Here is a 19915-nt window from a genome sequence, read left to right on the forward strand (position 1 = left end):
TTATGTTAATTCATTACTCCCGTGGGAAAAACTCATGTACCAACACCGCAATGCTTATTATGAGTTCCAGCAGGTATGGCAGGGTTGGCTGGATACACCTGGGGTTGCCTCTCCTCAATTGATAGTGGACAGACTTTTGCAGGTGTGACATTTTATATCAGGTGTGAGACTCCACACTTGGCTTTGGATCCTTGTGGTCTCAGTTTTTTTAGGATTACTGTTATTCTGTCCATTATGGGATGTGTATCCACTTTGTTCTATTTATGTGTAATCCTGTTGATGCAGTAATGTCATTATGGATTCTGTAAGTACTGTTCCATTTTCTTTATTATCTTAATTAAAAAAAAACTGGAGCATGCAAAATCTGGTGCAACTGTGCAGAGAAACCAATCAGCGTTCATGTTTTATTGCCAAAGCTTAATTGAAAAAGCTGAAGTTAGAAGCTGATTGGCTACCATGCACAGCTGTACCAGATACTGAGTGCTCCAGTTTGAGTAAGTCTCCCCCAGTCTCTGCAGCTAATGGCTCTAAAAAGGCACATATAGAATTTGTAGGAGAAGGCACTGAAGTACACTTGTGGTCTTTGTGGTTAGAGTAAGCAAATAACTGGGTGATTTGAGACAAAAAAAGGCTTGCATGATTGTAGTAAAAAAATAAAATAATCCAAAAGGGCAAAGGCTCCAGCAGAAGAAAGACTCCAATGATGTTCATGATTCCGTGCTGCAGACAACTGCCCATCAGTCATTCTACATGCAGGGAAAGAGCATGGAGCACATGCAACACTCCAGTCAGTGGATGACACAATTGCTCAGTCCCAAAGCACTGACCTCTTCCGCAGCAGAAACTGACAAGTACTGGGGATCTAAAAGGCACTCAGCGACCTACGTAAATAAGGTAGCCCCTGATGCTCAGCCCGATTGGCTTACTCACTAAGTGAGGCTCCAGTGACAGGGCAAGCACCGAGAAAATGCCAATGGCTCTGGATATGGAAAGTACTCTGCAGCTGACATTTAGCAGAATGGAGTCTGGAAAGTGCTCTACATGGAACTCTGTGCCTGAAGATCATTTCCAGGCAATCCTCTCAATATCAAGTCCAGGCCGAGAATGACCTCCCTGGATAGCTTGAAGAGTAAGAAAAAAATGCTAGCAAAATAGGTCAGTCTTATTAACACAGAACTCAAGAATAGACATCCATTTCCCTATGCCACTAGCAAAAACTGAGGCATGCTAGGGGGAGGAGGGGTTATTCTGGGCTGGCCTACAGTTTTGTGTCAGTTTGTCAGTGTCCAAACATCCTGTGAAATAGAAAAGTTATGATTAAATAAATGCAGAACAACCATGCTATTATACAATATTTTATTTATAGAGAAATGTTACAAAACATAAAACACTCAGTAAGTAAAACATACAAAAAATAAATCACAAAATATTACATATTAGTTAAATTCATGCTACACACTTTTTTTTTTGGCAAAGTGCTGTATTTTTATTTTATTTTTTTAATTTTTTTAATGTACTCACTGAACCATATGCAACTATGCCACACAAACAAACATCATTCAACTTGTAGAAAACACAACCCATCAATGGTTTCAGAATAGGATGTGGCTCAAAAAAACAAAAAAGCTGCCATTGGTGCATAGTTATAAATAAAGACTTACTTTACCCAGTACTGGAAACATCCCTTTTAAATCTTCAAGTTCTTCTCAGGTAATGACAATAAAATATAATATAAAAATTCTATAAGTCTGCTCATGCACACCCAAACAATGTATAAACCATTCAGAAGTGAAATCAATCTTCTCCAAAAAAATAAAAATAAAAACAAAAAAACACACACAACTGAACAGCTAAATATATGTGCATTGTAATAGCCATCTGTACCTGCAAATTCACCTCTTATTGTATAGAATTCCAGCTGTCAGCTCAACTTGTTAGCATAGCTAGACAAGATGTGTATTTATAGTGTACACGTACAACATTCCTTAGTCAAGTTTAGAAAAATCACATACCCTAACTGTACAGGTTCAAGATGCCAGAAGATGGGAAAATCCCAGGAAATCTAGACTCATTGCAGGTATTAAAACAAATGTTCCACAAATACTCTGTTAGAGATTTGGGGTACGGACAAGATTTACCTTGGTGGAAAGAGGACAGACAGAGGACTAGTTTACCAAGATAGAAGAAAAAATTGTAGTTATGGGTAAAAAATATTTAAAGTAAATGTGTTAATCCAAATAGGTATTAAAAAAGGGAGTTGAAAGCCTAAGGGAAGTCTGCATTCACCTTTAATGATCTTCATTAACTCCCTGGGAGCTCTCAATATGCAAAATATCAACTTAGCGCTCCCCACTCCCCCAATGCAACACTGGGTACTGGTCACAGAGATGCAACGCATTTAAGGGAGGAGTAACAATTTCTCAGCTGGAACCTGCCATAATATCCTAGCTTCTGTGGTTTCTTGGGCACTTTGGAAGAAGAATATATGAGCAGGCAAGCATATCTTTGGTGCCTACTTTTAAAGCCCTACTCAAGCCAAATAAAAACAATTATCCCTGGCAGCAGGGTTGTGCCCACACTGCAAGTGCTAACTGCTTGTTTAGGTCTAGGAGAACAATAAAAGAAGATATAATTTCCTGATCCTCCACTCCTTGCAGCTAGACTGGTCCTCTAATGGTCTAGGGTCCTGATGTCACCAAAACCAGAGCAGGGATTATAGCCATGGATGTGAGGATGCCAAAGGACAGTCCACTGCTAGATTATGGGGGAGCGCCGCATGCTGGGGGGAGAGGAAAGTGTGAAAAATGGTTTCTACTCTCCCAAAGACAATGAGCTACTAACCCTTGCAGTGTGGACAGTCCCATTGCAAAGGAAATTTTTTCTCATCTGCCTGGAGTTGGGCTCCAAGGTCAACTTTAATACCTGCTTGAAGCAATAGGTTTTTCTTTTTACAATGATACACAAAAAAAAATAAAAAATGTTGCTGATGCTGAAGACAGAGGTAAACTCACCATGTACCAATCTGTCTATATAATCTCCTTTATATCTGCCAAAAATTCTGTAGTACAAGGGCCTACATAATTGGATACAAATTGATTGGATAATATTCTGTAGTACAAGGGCCTACATAATTGGATACAAATTGATTGGATAATATAGGTAGGTCCTCTTCCCACATAGGCTTGTTTTATCTAATAAAGACTGTGCAGCTACGTTGTAGATTGTATCATGTATGGGGAGCTATACAGAGGTCAGCTCGAGGAAAAAAAGAAAAAATCTCCATGTTTAGTTGCTTATAATCAAAGTAAACTTTGCCCCATAGCAGCCACTGCAGCTGCAGGGTTCTTGTTCACATTGCAAACCAGAGGCTGCCCAGAACGTCATAAAACTCTGAAGTGCAAGGGCTTGCTTACACTATCTCTTGAGATCGAGGCAAAGGCACATAGAAAACAATTGTTTTCCATGTGCCCTGTTCATACCACAACATTGTGTTGTGGTAGGTTGTGACGCATTGTGTAAATATGCAGCATAACGAGCGACAGTGCATAGACTTGAATGCAGTGTCGCCTTGTGATAATCAATAGAGCTAAAAAATGCCTTGCTTTATAAACGACACAAAACACTGCCCCAATACAACAGATGGCAGTCTGCATGTGTTTTAGCATGCAACCTGGTGTGATCAAGCCCCAAACAAACAAACAAAAAAAAACTTTATATCCTCCACTTTCACTAGGCCATGCGTCATAGCTCAACCTACAGCACACCACTGTATTTCTGGTTCTTAGCGAGTCATTTCTAGTATTCACATAAAATAACCTTATGTTATAGTAACTACAGATAAAAATAACCTTCTTCTACATAAAACTATGTAACTTTCTTTTATGTCAGACTACATTTATCAGAACTCTTAACCCTAATAGGCTTACATATAAAATGTTATACTATGCTATTCCCTTCCTATACCATCATTTAGATGAAACTTCTTGCATAAGACTCACTAGCAAGTGAAGGAAGCATAAAATAGATAAAAAAATTCACTCTTAGAAACTGATGAATGCTTCTGCCATTCAGCGGTTCCCAGCAGTAGTACCCAATGCAGGGTGAAAGGTTGAGGCAGAAGCTGAATATATATGTATCCCTGCAGCTGGCTGTGTGTTTTTAGCCACAACCAGCAAATCTCCATTCCTCCACAAGACGAATGTGCGTTTGTGCCATAAAACCTACTACTGACCTAATAGACAGTTCTTCCATATGACACAGACCCAGCAGACTAGAGAAGGGATGGGGATTACCCCTCTTGTTTGAGACTGATAGGCACCAGAAATGCTGGTGTTTTATATATCTGTGGGCCGCTTTACATCCATAGTAGTTTTTTTTTTTTTTAATAAAAATGTCAACTTGACTAGAATTGACCTAACTACTAAATCAGAAGTGATTCTATTTAATGAACATTATGTCCCTACTGAACAAACTCAACTTGGAAAAGCTCTATTATACATGCTATGATTTTGGATATCTACAGTTTTTTTAAGCATTTCCTCCGAGTCAGCAGAAATTCGATTAGGAAACCTGAGCAGTGTGAACTTGAGTGCACATTTGCTACTTTAGTGAAGGGGGATTTATTTTCAGTTAAAATCCTAAACAGAGAAGAGGAGATGTAGAAATGGGGCCTAAGGAAACTGATCCTGTGCAGCTTTATAGTACTAGATTCTACGGCAGGGGTGCCAAACTGGCGGCCCTCCATTGTGGAACTACAAGTCCCATCACACCTATGCCTTTAGCCTCATGGGACTTCTAGTTCCATAACAGCTGAAGGGCCACCAGTTTGGTACCCCTGTTCGAGAGGGGGGCTTGGCATGCAGACATGCTCTGTCCTTTCTCTGGCATTTGTCCGTTTTACCTTTAAAAATTGTAGTGTTGCATTGGGCAGCAAGGCTTAAACTGGTTGTAAACCCTTAGGCTACGTTCACACTAGCCTTGTGTGCAGGCGGCAGAGAGGCGTTTGGGAAGCGGTAAAAACGCTTACCAAACGCCTCTGCCAATTCTGCACATTACAGCACATGGTGCTGTTCTAATGGGAGCGTTTGCATCGCGTCGCGGCAAAACGGACGCCTCTGGACGAGTCAGGAGGCTTTGAAGCCTCCTATTCTCGTTTATGGTGCCGCTCCGCAAACGCCCGGCCGGCGTTTGCGGTGCGGTTGCGGAGCGGTAACACCACTCAAACTGCATTATAGGCGTTTGTGGGGCGTTATTAACGCTCGGCAAACGCCTAGCAACGGCCGCTAAACCGCGCATGCGGCGTATGCCGAGCGTTAATAACGCTCCGCAAACGCCGGACCAACGCTTGCCAAAAGCTATAGGGGCGTTTGGCAAGCGTTGGCAAAACAGCCTAGTGTGAACGAGCCCTTACATACACTCAGTAAAGTGACTGGTCTCAGTTGATACACAGATGAAACAAATCCTCCTACATAAGTTGTACATGTTTGTCTGCAGCTGTTTTTCCCCTACATAAATTCAAAGTGAAAAATTTACACAGGATCACTCAACTCTGAAAAGGAGGGGGCGTGGAGCTGAAGTTACTCTGAGGAGAGCTCCCTCCCCATCACCATTTTGCTCTGGGTGTCAGGAAAACTTGTCAGAAGTGATTCATGCTGGTAGCGGAGGAATGAGGCAGTGGACAGAAATGACACTTAATGCTATGGATTGACACAAGTACACACTATAGAGGGATATTCTTTGTTCATAATTCATATCTGGGGTCTTCAGCCACTTTAAGCCAATGGAGTAGGATTGGGGGAGGTATGCTGGAGACACCTCCTGCACTAACTTATCAGAGAGAAAACAACTGGACAATGTTTTCTAGCCACTCTAATCGCAATTTCCCTATGTCCAGTGGATAGGAGATTATCACTTGGTCCAACCAAAATCGGCCAAGTTGGGAGACCTTCAACTTACATCTATGGGCACCTTAAAGAGACACTGGGGTTTATTTACGAACGCTGGTTTACTCAGATTCTGGTGCATCTGTACATGCTAGCCAATCATCTTCTAACCTCAGCTTGCTCAATTAAGCTTTATCAATAAAACCTGGAAGCTGATTGGTTTCTGTGCAGAATTGTATGAGATTCAGAGTAAACCAGCTTAAGTAAATAAGCCCCACTGTTACCTGCGAATTCAGGGAAAAAGTAACAATGTCTTTGCAAATGCTCCCCCATATCTGAAAGCTCCATGTTTGTAGCCAGCTGCAACTAAACCAGAAGCAGCACACTGGCAAGGTCTGCAGCGATTAGTATACACCTGTTAAAATGAGTCCATTCAAATGTATCTAGTTTGCAGTAAACCTCAGCATCAGAATAGTTATGAAGGTTATGCAGAGTCTCTAGGTGATATAACCCTTATTTAATGGATCTGTAATAAAAATTTAAGCTGCCCCAACCCACCTTCCCTAGGTAAAATCACCCAAATACAGCATCCTCAACAAGAAGGGGGCAGAGTAAAAACGTATTGATAAGGTGGTACGTGTGCAAAAGAATTCTTAGGTTACTTTTGCCAAAATTGGCACAAAGGCCACAAAGTGTCCCCTTCTTCTGCAAACGGACATTAGCTGTATGTGTGGGCTGAACAAATCCTGGTTTACGTAAGAGGTTACAGAATGTATTAATTCCACCACTCGGTAAACATCTATAATGCCACTTTATCAAAGTTGTGTTTTTTTTTTTTTAAATGACAGTTCTTATTCAGCGAGAAAGTACTCATATTACATTTGATCCCTGTGTTGTAACATCAAGAGAGAACACCAAGCCTCATTTAATAAAGCCTATGAGCAAAGCATGCAGCATGTCTTAACAGCACAGTATGTATAAGCACCCACATATCAACCCAGTGATGAAAGGGATAGGTCTCATGTTTAGCTGCAATGTCTATACATCTAAATGCATACAAGCTACAAACCTACTGCACAGAGGCAATAGAAGCCTAGATTGAAATATTTGAGAGCTGTTGTGGGAGACCATGTTGAACTTTGACTTAGAAACAGAGCCCAATTCTGCAAGTAGAATCTATGCGCGTGGGAGAATTTTACAATCTTACACATACAATCAGAAGATTGTATTATTTTTAACTATGTATAGACAAATACTAGAAACTTAGGATTTTTATAATTTAATCAGGTACAGGACTCTAATAATAAATGTTACTTTTACAGAAAAGCACATTCTGCCTCCATTTCACTTGTCCTACAATGCTCTTAAAGGTATTTTGGGGGTTAAATACAGGGAGACATCACAGCAGCCTAATAGAGAAGCAGCATAGTAATCAGCATGGCTAAGCATTATGTAAAGAAGCACTGTGTGACTCAGACAGCTGTCAGTGCCTCCTCCTCCTCAGTCAGCCCAGCAACCACCTATGAGCCCCATTCATTAACAATGCAGGAGGCATTCATGTTACTGACAGTTGGCAGGTGTCATACACAAATGACCGCCTGAGGAAAACGCAAAATACATCCAATAAGAAAACATGCCATGAAGGGGGCACTTATTAAAAATTTTGTTTAAGCGAAAAATTAAAAAGGGGTTAAAAGGGGTTTTTCTCTTTTTTTCCTCTTGTGCCGAGATTGCCAGAGAAATCCTACCCACTCAAAACTCAGCCAATAAAATGTCACGTGTCAATAAACATGCTTTAATGGGTTTGGGACCTGGAATGCATAAAGCCTATACCAGAAAAGAGGAACGTAAAACTACAGGGCTTGCTGGACAATGTGGGGCTCTGTCAGATGTGGTTACGAACCCTCAGGAGCTTATAGACAGGGTAGCAAAAGTAAGCAACCTTTCCTTCTTGATTCTGAATATTCAGAGACACAAAAAGTTATATACAAATACACACACACACACACACACACACACACACACACACCAAAAAATGCCCTGCCAGCAGAACAAAACAGCACTGCAGGAGGGATTCCCCCATCAACAATAACTGACCCATCAGCACAATTGGAAGGAAAGAAAAATTGCATAATCTATGGCCTGCCTCACACTTCTGGAAGTGACTGATGCCTGTGCCCCTCCCCCCCCACTGAGCTCAGAAATTTCACCTGTCGGCATTGGTCACATTTCTGATGTGAGGGTCAGCAACAGGAACCAAAAAGTATAGCAGGGGACTGGACATTAACACAACTGGAAGATTGCCAGATGCTAAAGATTCTTCAGGACGCTTGGCTCTTAGGGCTTGTTCACACTAGCAAGCTTGCTGAGCACATGGCTGCTGTTCGGAACAATGCCGGTGCACCAATCCCAACACAGTGCACTATATACTTTTTTTTTTTTTTTTTCACCCCCCCCCCGGAACCTTATTGAGATGTCACAACTGACATTTAATTCCCTCCAGCACTAAATTATGGGCAAAAGGGATGGGCAAGTATTAATGCTTTACTTTTTCTTAGAACTGCAGCTCTTTTCTAGGAAACTTGGGGTAGCTTGGAGGCTTTTCAAAATGTTTCCAAATTCTTCCAAAAAGAAATATTACATTGTACTATTCCCCTTTTTGGTTTGGGAATTCTTGATGCAGATACTAGGTCTGCACACCAGTATGTGAACCCAGTCTAATTCTAGCACAGTCATGATTATGTTAGTCATTCGGAAGCTTCAGTTTCAGTGCAGATGTTTTTTGTTCCTCTCCCCACTGCCATCTGCTTGGAAATATATGCTCAACAGGCTGCTCTATACAATCACACTCTATTCACAGGGAGGAGGGCTAAAATGGGACATTCAGAAGCAGATCTAAATACCCCACCGTGAGCCTTTGTGCTGTTTACATATCTTTAATAATGAGCTTTCACAAACAGGGCTCTATGTCCATGGAGAAAGATAAGCAAGGTAAAGCAATACGTTTGTCCACAGGGAAAATTTATATTATAATATATATATAATAAAAATACAATTTTTGGATCAACTTTCTTAAAGCAGTTTAATGACAATACTTTCACAAACCTATACGTTATATGAGCAATGTGAAAATAGGGACCTTCCTATGCATTGCTATTATTACAACACACCATGGCAAAACTAGCAGAGCATTTTCAATGAACTGGAATCTGATATCATCGAGGCACAAAACAATCTGCTTCTATCTCATCCTTGTCATATTGTGTAGATCTGTGATCACTTTGTTGAAAGTGTAAAATTTGTTTACAATATAAACAGAAACCCAATTGTATCTAAAACTCACCATAAACTTTACAATCCGATTGTACAATCTATGTAATATGTTGACCTACCTAAACTATCCAATTGATCTATATCCAAATCAGGCAAGGTCACTGTACTACAGTTGTTGACAGATCTAAAAAGGAGATTGTTTCTTTAGCTCACCACACACACACATACTACATTCTGACTGTACAATGTTTACATGTGCCTAGCATATACCTCTTCCACTTCTTGTACTCCATTTCTGAGGTTGTACCACTGACATATCCATAATGAGCACAATTAAAGAACAGAAAGAAAAAAAAGGAGGTTACAGATTTGGAGGAACAATTGTAATGTTCATGTTTTGTGGTGTCCTTAGATATTTTGCTACAGTACATAGAACAATCAGCTCCCTATTCTGTTCAGCCTCTTTCTTGCAAGCCCCTGCACTTCGCATCTTTTGAAACAGTTGACCCCACAGAGATTACCAGTATTCTCAGGACAGAGTGCAGGCAGTAGAAACATATGCCCAATGGTAGAACCATATAGAGAGAAGCTTTTGCGCATAAAACCTGACAAACGCTGCCACATAACTTACACATTACACTTCCCTTTCTGCTGTTCTATCAACCCATATATAGGCAAGTTAACTGATAAATTAGGATGTCTCATTCCCACACTTAGGTCCATTTTAAAATGGCACCCCAATACATCTATAGGATGCCTAACCATGTTGCGGTGCACTGTATTTCCAAAAATGCAGCAGGTTCAATTTTTGATGTGGCACATTTGGTAGCCCATTCATTTGACTAGCCTGCCTTAATGCAAAGTATGTTAACTCAGCGTACCCAAGTGCCTTGGTATGAATGGTCCCTTATTGTTTTCGCTGCTGCTGAATTCGTCATGACAAATGCTCAACTGCTAGCTTTAAACCAAATAGATAATCACCCAAGTGCATGTAATGGCCATCTGTCAGATTGATGTCTGCTTAGGTAAACTGTAGACTTTCAACAGTTTATTCGTTATATACAGAATCTAGCATGTATGCATGTGACTTAAATATTACAAATGTATACTGAGGTCTGTATAGTTTGTTGTAACCTTTTCTCAAAACGTACTGAGCAGGGATTAAAATCACTTTCCACAATGTAGTGATCAAAACAGGGAGCTTTTACGAAGCTGTATGTGTATGGATTAGTCATAATTTGGAACAGCCATCCAAAAAAAATAAAAATTACAAAAATATTTATTACACATACACACACACACACACACACACACACACACACACACACACACAATTTTGTAATCACTGTAAAATCCTTTTCTCAAAGTTTGTTGAAGGACACATCTTGACCATAATTAGGCCACCCAGGAACATCCAAAAAAGGAGGAATGGGCACACCAAAACACAGGTGAACAAGCCCAACAAGAGAACACAAAAAGCAAAAAAGGTAACCAAGGGCATTACAACAGCCGCCTCCAGAAGCTTTTAACCCAAACTAGCATCTGCCAAGGCAAGCACATCAACTTATAGAACTTAAAGAATGTTATGTGTAGAAGACCAGGTTGAAGCCTTACTGATCTGAGAGGCGCCTGATGACAAAAAGCCCAAGAAGCATTTGCTGCCCTAGCCAAGTGGGCTTTTATAGTAAAAATGAGGCACTTTAGCTCGCACTTCCTAGGCCTGCACATCAACCTGTCAAATCCACTTGGAAATAGATCTGTAAAGCAGAGAACCTCTCTTTAGACTTTCTGAAATAACAGAAAGGCAACGCACCCTCCTAAAAAGAGACCAGTGGCCAAAAGGTAAACCCACAGCCCTCGCCACATCCAGCTAATGGAGAGAGACCCACTTGGAATGAACCAGGGTCCTTGGTCTCAAACAACTTTGCCCTTTTGTAAAAGCAAAATGGGGTTCTTATATAAGAATGCTGATAACTCAGAATTCCTTGTGGTCGAAATGATAGCCACAAGAAAGGCTACCTTACAAAATCGTAACATAAACGAGATGTCACAAATAGGTCTAAAAGGAAGGACACAACATTCTACCATGGACACTAAGCCTAACTTGGCAGGTATGAGAGTTGGGAGGGATTATCGCCTCAATGGGGCTAACCTTCAGTTTTCTATGTGGCTGGCGTCATTTTTTCCTGTAGGTTGCAGGTAAACCCAAGGCTGCTTAATTATTGTCAGGCTGTGTCCCTTAATTAGACAAAAAAAAAAAAAAAAAGTGAAAATCAACGCCTAAGAAAGTTTTGGGTGAAATGTTACAGTATTGAAATGTGTACTTGACCGTAGTTCCCTTATGAAATCTAGCCACCCAAATTTTAACCAAAATTCAGGTCACACGGTCCAATTTATACCATATATGACCTACCTAAAACCATGCTAACTATATACCATTCCACAAAGTTTTGGGCCTAGTAATATTTAGCAGACAGCATCATCTCAACTACTCTGAAATTTTGCGGTTTTCCTCTAAGGTGTTGAGGACAAAAATGCAAAACCAAAAGTCACAGGGGGTATTTAACAGTTTAATGCACAAAAGATCCCATAGGTTGTGCATTCCATCAATTAATAGGATATTAAAATCACTGTATTTCTATTTATGCTTTTAAAATGTTATTTTTTTTAAATTATGCTAATATTTCCTCAGAGTCAATTACCTTAAAGCTAAGCCTAACCTAGACCTAACCCTGATTTTAACACTAATCCTGGTACTAACCTAAGAAGAAAATAAAAATTACCAGAATTATCATCAGGTAAACGTGTCACTACTAAAGGCCTGAGGCTGTGGTCAGTGTGGACTTTGATGTTCCATTTTAAACAGTACAGGATATATAATCTTCAATAGTGCCTGGGCAGAAAGGGTTTGAGTTCAGTATGATATTCAACCCAAAAATATAACCCTACCTGAGTTACACAGAAGTCACACTAAAGACTGGGAGGCAAGATTAGCATTTGCCCCACGCTTCTGCTGAAGTGCCCATACTTGCATATTTAATGAAAGGCACGGCAGCCTCAATGCTTCAGAACAGCACCAGCTTAGTGACAATATAAGTGGTCATAAGCAGTGGTATATCTATAGCTCAATCCACACAGTATATTATCTAAAAACCTATAACTGCCATAATTCTGCTAATTATTACACCTCAGCTTATAATAGCCAGGTTTTCTATCTGCTACAAGTATATAAACCTAAGTAAAGTTAAAAAAAATTATATTATTATTATATATCTATCTATATCCATCTTGCAACAAACAAGATTTAAAAGGCCAGCTACATACTAAAAAAAACAACTTTTGAAAACATTTAGGGAGCCCATTTATGAAAATCAGTAGGAAAAATGGCTTCTGCATCACTTTGCCTTTCTATAAAATTTTAATGGTTTTACCTACCTACAAAGATAGATATCATGAGATTATCTTCACCCTTGTGTGTTATATCAAAAACCTAATGGCAAAATGCTCACAACAGTTTTATAAATATATAGCCAAAGCAGTGGGAATTGATCATTGCAGGGACACAAATTTTTGACCTTTTATAAATAGGCCCCATAGAAACAGTGCTGTACAATAAGAAGTCTCTGTGATAACAGCTTCTCTATTCAAGTAAACTGTATGGAAAGAGACATCAACGCCCAGGGATGCATTTGGCACAGCACAGGTCATAAAAAAAAAAATAATAATAATTACATCAAATCAACACAGTCTATCAACTACGCAGACATTCGAAAACATTAAGACTATATACTCACGGGCCACTTTATTAGGTACACCTTGCTAGTACTGGGTTGGACCCAGGACATTTCTCAGAGATTTTGATCCATATTGATACGAGTTACTGCTGCCGGTTCTCCTCTTCTCTTTTTTGAACCATTCTCTGTAAACCCTAGAGATGGTTGTGTGTGAAAATCCCAATAGATCAGTAGGTTTTGAAATACTCAGACCAGCCCATCTGGAACCAACAACTATGCCATGTTCAAAGTCACTTTAATCCCCTTTCTTCCCCATTCTGATGCTCGGCAATTGGCAGATTAGCAATTTGTGTTACCAAGCAACTGAATGGGCGTACCTAATAAAGTGGCCGGTGAGTGTAATAGCAAATATAGGAAGCTTCACAAAAGGTCCCACAAAACTTCCCAAGCAACATGTAGATATTTAAACAGTTCTCATCATAAGTATTACATTATGTGAATGTTCGGCTGAAATTATTTTACCCCTGAGAACATACTGCTTGTCTGATATATTTACAAACAAAACTAATGGTGGCACTAAAGTATTAGGAAGTACTGGAAATTGTAACCTGGGTTTTTAAAAACACTCAACTGAGAAAGGCAAGAACCCAGCAGTCTTCTTCATGACACTCATAACCCCAAAATAAAGCTTTACTTTGGTAACAGTAAAGATTGATTATATTGGGCAATAAACAAAATAGGGTCACGACTTGCTGTGGAGCACTGACAGCAGAGGGCTTTATATATACCCCCCAAACAAGTTAATTGATAGTCTCTTGTGTAAAAGCACTGCCTGCATTTCCAACTTAAGTCTAACATTTCATCCTATTATTTTAGGAGTCAGTTTGTTTCAGCCCTTAACCAAGAGCTGGACAAGTCACTAGAGCCAGGTAGACCCCACATCTATATAAATTACAGCTGGTGTTTGTTTCCCTTACTCCTTAAAATGGCCATTAACATATAAATTGGATGGCTTTTTTCTGCCACTGCCATATATTCACCAATAGTTCTACATTAACGAGCTACACAAAAATTCCATAAACTTACCAATAGCATGCAAAATAGAAAAACCCAAAACTGCCAACCTAGAAGAATTGTATGAATACAAAGCTCAGTGACACCAGGTCGCCGATCCAGCTTGACATGAATAGACCTAAAATACTAGCTACATTCTAGCACAATACACATGTCCTGATGTGGATTAAAATCAAAAATATTTATGACCAAAAATATATTGGCCTAAATATTTTGAATGCATATATACAGAAAAAGAGTGAAAGAAAGAAAGATACATTGCTCTAAAATATTAAAACTGCACTGCATGAATTGCAGAATTGTATCTGAAGTGCACATTAGAGGCCATTTATAAAAGCTAGTATACAGAAGAGCCTATAAATGGGAGGCCTGTAACATCATTGCTGAGACCTCCTTACGGTCCTCTGCTTTAACCTCCAGCTTTTTGCTTATTAGAACAATTTAGTGACTAGCATAGTATCTGGCAAGTGACTGTGGCCATCTTATGTCAACGGCATAGGACAGGAAGCATAGAACCCTGCACCTTTTCCAAATGGACACAATACGAGGCACTTGTAAGGAGGTGGAGCTCCCCCAGCACTGCAAGAGTTAAATATGTTCATTTATGCCTAAGGCACCAGTAACAAGGACCCTTCCTTACCTCATCCTTAGGCCCCTAGAAGACGACACTCTCCTGGTCTCCCTGACACTTCTACTTGTAGGAGGTCCCTCAGTGTCCTTCTGTACAATGCAGGGCTACTGGCAAGCTACAGTTACTGCATTGTACTTTGACGTTAGAACACCCACAACTGCCAGAGCACGTCACGTGAAGGAAGCGTGTAGAGGGGTTAGGGATTAAGTAAAGCCTTTTTCCTGGTACCCAAGGCCAAAAGCAAGCATTTAACCCTTGCCGTGCAGGAGAACCCCACTGCAAGGGAGGGATTTTTCTTCCCCAACCCCCCCCCCCCCCAAGCTCTGCTTCAAAAAGGGGTCTTCCCACTGTCAAACATTGAAAACTCCCCTGGATTGCTGCCTGATGCAGACAGATCTTCCCATAATTACCCCTGCACATTATTGGTTATAACAGCATCTTCAAGTTTTCTGGAACATTCACAGCCTTTTACAGCATGGCTGAGATTTGACTTGAGAAGCCATCATAAAACGTTACCCTGATTCTACAATATTTTTCCCCCAATACTGTCAACAATAATTATGTTCAATCTGTGTGAATAAATGAATTCCTTCTTATGGTAAGTTTTTACAAGTGAATGAAGTAACTGTACTTGTAACAAATATCATGTCTATGTGCCAATCAGATACTTTGATAACACTCTGATCTCTTCTTAACCAGTCCCCCTACTAGCAAAAATAAAATTCTGCATGAAAATATGTAGCAGGAAATGGATAACACACATGCATTTTATAGGATGCACATATAGTATATTTTATACATTAACATACACAACTGTAGTTTAACTAATCACTGTATTTAGAACAGAGCCAAGAACATTACTATAACATAAGCATTCAAATTACCTGGACACAAAATATTAGGATTTTATTTTAATAATTGAATGCAATCTTTAGCTATATTAATAAAATAATCTTGATCTACATGGACAACCATGCCCTGATAAACATTTTTTGCATCTAGAAGCAAGACTATACAAAATCGTAATATTTGCAAAGCTTTATCTTAAGACCTACTCCAACCAAAATCATTCAAAAGTAAATACAAGGCGAGGTCAGTGCCTTACTACACATCTCAGGCCATTGCAGTAAAGGCAATCCATCACACACTTTCTAAGCCATACACGTAGCAAGGCTTGCACAGCACACAAATGTAATGTTCAGGTTACAGCTATTATCAACACTGGAACTATAGACACAAGGCATACACGGGGTGTCTATATGAACACACCCGTAACATCTCACACTGCGAGTCCTGTCTGATCTGCAAGTACACATCTATCCACCTGCACAAGCCTAGGACTTCCCTCTGTAAGGGACATACTGCAAATACATTGGGTATGCTGTGTCTACAGCTTCCGAAAGGAACCTAAATGAAATTCTGAGATTCAGTTTAGAATTTGACATAAAGATGAAGTTGTAGATGCCTCATTATAGTGAGGGGCCAATCAAGAGTGATGGGAAATGTCTTGACTAAATTCACAAGCATAGTAATTGGTCAAGTAATGCCATAATTGAGAAGCCTGGCAGACATAGGAGCATCCATGAATATCTCCTACCCATATAATGCTTTTCAAGTGACCATGGGAGAACAAAATTAATGACTGAAGAGAAAATTTTTTCCACCCTTTGAAACTGAAATAGACTTCCACTGCCTTTCTATGTTTTTGGAGCAGCAGAGCAAGATTTCAAATTTGCTATGGACTTAATTATTATTATACATGCAGGGAGGGAGTCCACAGATAAATGTGAGTTTGATATCACATCAAGGTTTTCTATTCCAAACAGACTGCTTCTTTGTTGGGTAGAATATTTAGGCTGATGCAATTAAAACCAAGTCAATAAAACAAATTATATTGTATAGGACAATCAAAACTACAGCACACGATAAAAAGATACCAACAAGCACGTAGGTGTGAAGCAGCACATCAAAATGATCCTCAGACCATGCCTAATGGCACATACTCCCAACATAACCAACGCTTGGGTCTCTCTGGTGGAATTGTTGGAAGCCCAGAAAGTTGGAGAATGCTATAGTTAAAACATACAAGGACATAAAACTGGCTCTGTGGTACTACATTTATGAATTTTCAATGTGTACAGAAAAGCTTCTTACACCTACAGATGTACAAACAACAGTAAAAGGGCAGAACGAGCTCATTTGGGTCCTGTAGAGAAAACACCCACACAGTAACACAATGTCAGACAGTATTTAAAATGGAACTCCACTACACTATAAAATAATGCACACACACTACTCTTTCTGCATAAAGCATCCTTCATGTGAACAATTTGGCACCCATCCTCTCACTCCCAAATAATGGCATGTTCCTATTTGATGAGCAAGTATAGGAAAAATGTCTCTGCTGAAGTTCTCCTTCCGTAGTCACCTCTCCTTTCACAATCCTGCTGATTGAACAATGGAGTTGCAGAACCTTTGTGAAGCTGTTCCAGTGCCATTAACTTCTGTATGCATGTTTGCATCATGAGACTGACAGGACTGAGCAGTGCAATAGAACTCCAATAGGCTCTCTCACTCTCAGTGTGACACTTGTCGTACAGGTCATTACAAGAAGCCTATACAGTATAATGAAAATGTAGGTGCTTGTAAAAAAAAAAAAAAAAAAAAAAAAAAAATGTAAACTTGTTTTCATTTATGAAAATTATTAAGGTTCTGTTCAGATCTCATGTAGCAGGAACAAGTGTGATTTTTGTGCGCTTCCATGTGTAACGGACACGGCAATCCATTCACTTCAATGGGCTGCCCTATGCACATTTGTCACCCAAAAGAAGCTCCTTATTGGGTGTCCAGCTTTACAAGAGTTTGCTTAAATTTCTAGGCAATTCTGTCACACTGCAAAATTGCACCACTAATTATTTGAATATTTGAAGACCACTAATAATTTTTGTGGAGTTCCACCTTAAACATGTACAGACTGCACGTGATTCAAAAGACAGCAAGCATCACTATTGGTGACACTGTTACAGGCACTGACCATCAATACCCATTAATGTCCAGGTATTAGCTCCAACTTCACAACAAGCCTAGCAAGCAGTAGCAGGGATTTGTCTTAAGGCTGGTAGACTGACTGTGCCAACCTTAGAGGCTGGTCTACACCAGTGCACTAAGCTCTGTTCAACACAAAGCGAATACAGCTCCATTCCATTGCATACCAAACACACATGAGCATTCAGAACGAATGCTGAATGGAAGACACCTGGCTGCACACAACTGGATGTACATGGCCAACACTAAATGAGCCAATGCAGAACAACTCAATGAATGGTTCACTGTGTGGAGATAAGCCCAGTGTGAAGAATTAATGAGCAGACTCTCTAACCATGTGCACAAGCCCATAACCAGTTCTTGACAAATGTAACTGAAAATAAGATAAAATGAGATTGAAGAGAAAAAAAAAACAAAAAAAAAACAGTGAACAAAGTGAGGACATTTTCTCTTTTTCCCCAAAAATTGCTCAAGGCAAGGTCAAGGCTGATAGCAATCAGCTGTTAGGTCTTGCCCTGTCCTCATTTTTATGCAATAAATAAGCAAAGAGGAGATAATGTCTTCTTTTTACAAAGAAATGGAGAATTAAATACATGTAATATGATGGTATATTAAATAAATATAAAACTGGATTTCTATGGTGAACGTAGTTCTATAAAGTGCTGAAATGTTTGTGTACAGAAATCTTTAAAAAGTGACATTTTCTTGCCAAAAACATCCTTCTTAAGATGTGAGTTGCCTGGCTACTATGCTGATCCACCGGCTTCAGTACTGTGAGTCTCTGGCCTGAAACAAGTATGCAGATCAGAAAAGTCAAAAATCCTTCTCTACATACTTATTCCTTGTCTGTGACCAAGTATTGAAGCCAGTAGATTAGCATGACAGCCAGGAAAATAGCATTTGTAGAATGAGAAATAACGGCAGCCCACAGGTTCCTTTCAAGAAAGATTTCCCTTATTTTCGCCCACTGCTGCAGGTGCCTGTATGAAACACTGGTAAATCGTCTTCCAATGGAGCAAGTTTTTCTTCAAAATCAATACCTGCTGGTGGAAACAGATATCAGAGCTCCTATAGTCAAACATGCTACTGCAACCATATAAAGAACAAGGAAACAAAACTAGTCTATTAGTGAGCAAAAACAGACATAGGATAAGGTCTTCTGTTAGTTATGAGAGGGGTGTGTGTGTGTGTGTGTGTGGGTTTGGGGGTGACACCTCAACATTGTAAAAAAGGAAGGCAACTGAAGCAGTGGGCTAAACCAAACACCCCCCCTCCCCACCCACACACACACACACACACACCACTGTCAGTAGGGATTTTCAAAGGCTTTTTATGGGTTTTTTCTTGGAGGAAAGCTATACAGTCCATGAGTTGTTCACTGGTGAAGTCACACAACTGGATTCAGAGATGTAAAAAAACATATTATACAGATCTAGATCAACAAGTAGATGGTAACATTCCTAAAACAATGTACACAGTCTATGAATATATAAATATCCAAATACATAAGGTTTTTTTTTTTATAGTAAGGCATTCAGTAAGTTAAAGTACAAAAACAAATGCCTTCAAAAATACATTAATTCTGTAAACCATACTTTGATTCAACAGAAAAAAAGTTTGCAAATGCTCCAGTGGAATAATGTGGTAAGCGTTAAAAGATATGCCAGAATGCTACTATAACAGGCATATTTATATAAAAAAAGTCGGAGAAACTGACATTCGTCGAACATTTACTGCAGATGAATCTTTAAGGTTCAAGGTGTTTTACATGACAGGGAATGATTCACCACCAGTTCATGTTTGGTAAAAGTCACACTGACTGCTTTATAAAAATGACCCATAAGTGTTGAAAATTAGGGAGATAGGTCATTCCCCTATTAGAGATGGTAACCGTGGAAAGGGAAAGAAACCAGACATAACTGTTTAAAAAATATTTCTAATATTGTTTTACAAGACTGTATTATACTGGGCCTATACATGTACAGTATTTATATACAATGCCCAATATGTAGAATGCCCACAGTTTAAAAACAAGCACAAGCCCAGCCTGTTTGAAAGACATACACACATATTAAAAAAAGTTTGAAGGTCCATATGAGCATTTTGCGTTGGTAGTGAAAAACAAACATTAAAGCCTCTTTAGGATTGTAATACAGTATTAAAATAGGTCAATCTTTGTGGACCATTTACAACATATAAACTAGACTTAAGTTATATTTTAGTCTTTGATCAAGTAGAGATGGATTAGAACACCTATTAGTTTTTTTTCCATTGCC

General features: G+C 39.4%; 1 long non-coding RNA gene across 1 annotated transcript; it reads right to left on the bottom strand.

Annotated features, from left to right (window-relative positions):
• Window positions 1-1342: 1342 nt before the first annotated feature.
• Window positions 1343-14098, bottom strand: LOC149470144 (uncharacterized). Its single transcript, XR_016310613.1, has 2 exons — window positions 3124-14098; window positions 1343-3073 (listed from the first exon to the last, which is right to left on the bottom strand). It is a non-coding gene; the product is annotated as an uncharacterized LOC149470144 (long non-coding RNA).
• Window positions 14099-19915: the final 5817 nt, after the last annotated feature.

The sequence above is a fragment of the Staurois parvus genome, unplaced genomic scaffold (assembly GCF_062004578.1).
Source record: "Staurois parvus isolate SC_StPar_1 unplaced genomic scaffold, SC_StPar_1.0 ptg000052l, whole genome shotgun sequence".
NCBI classification, from domain to species: domain Eukaryota; kingdom Metazoa; phylum Chordata; class Amphibia; order Anura; family Ranidae; genus Staurois; species Staurois parvus.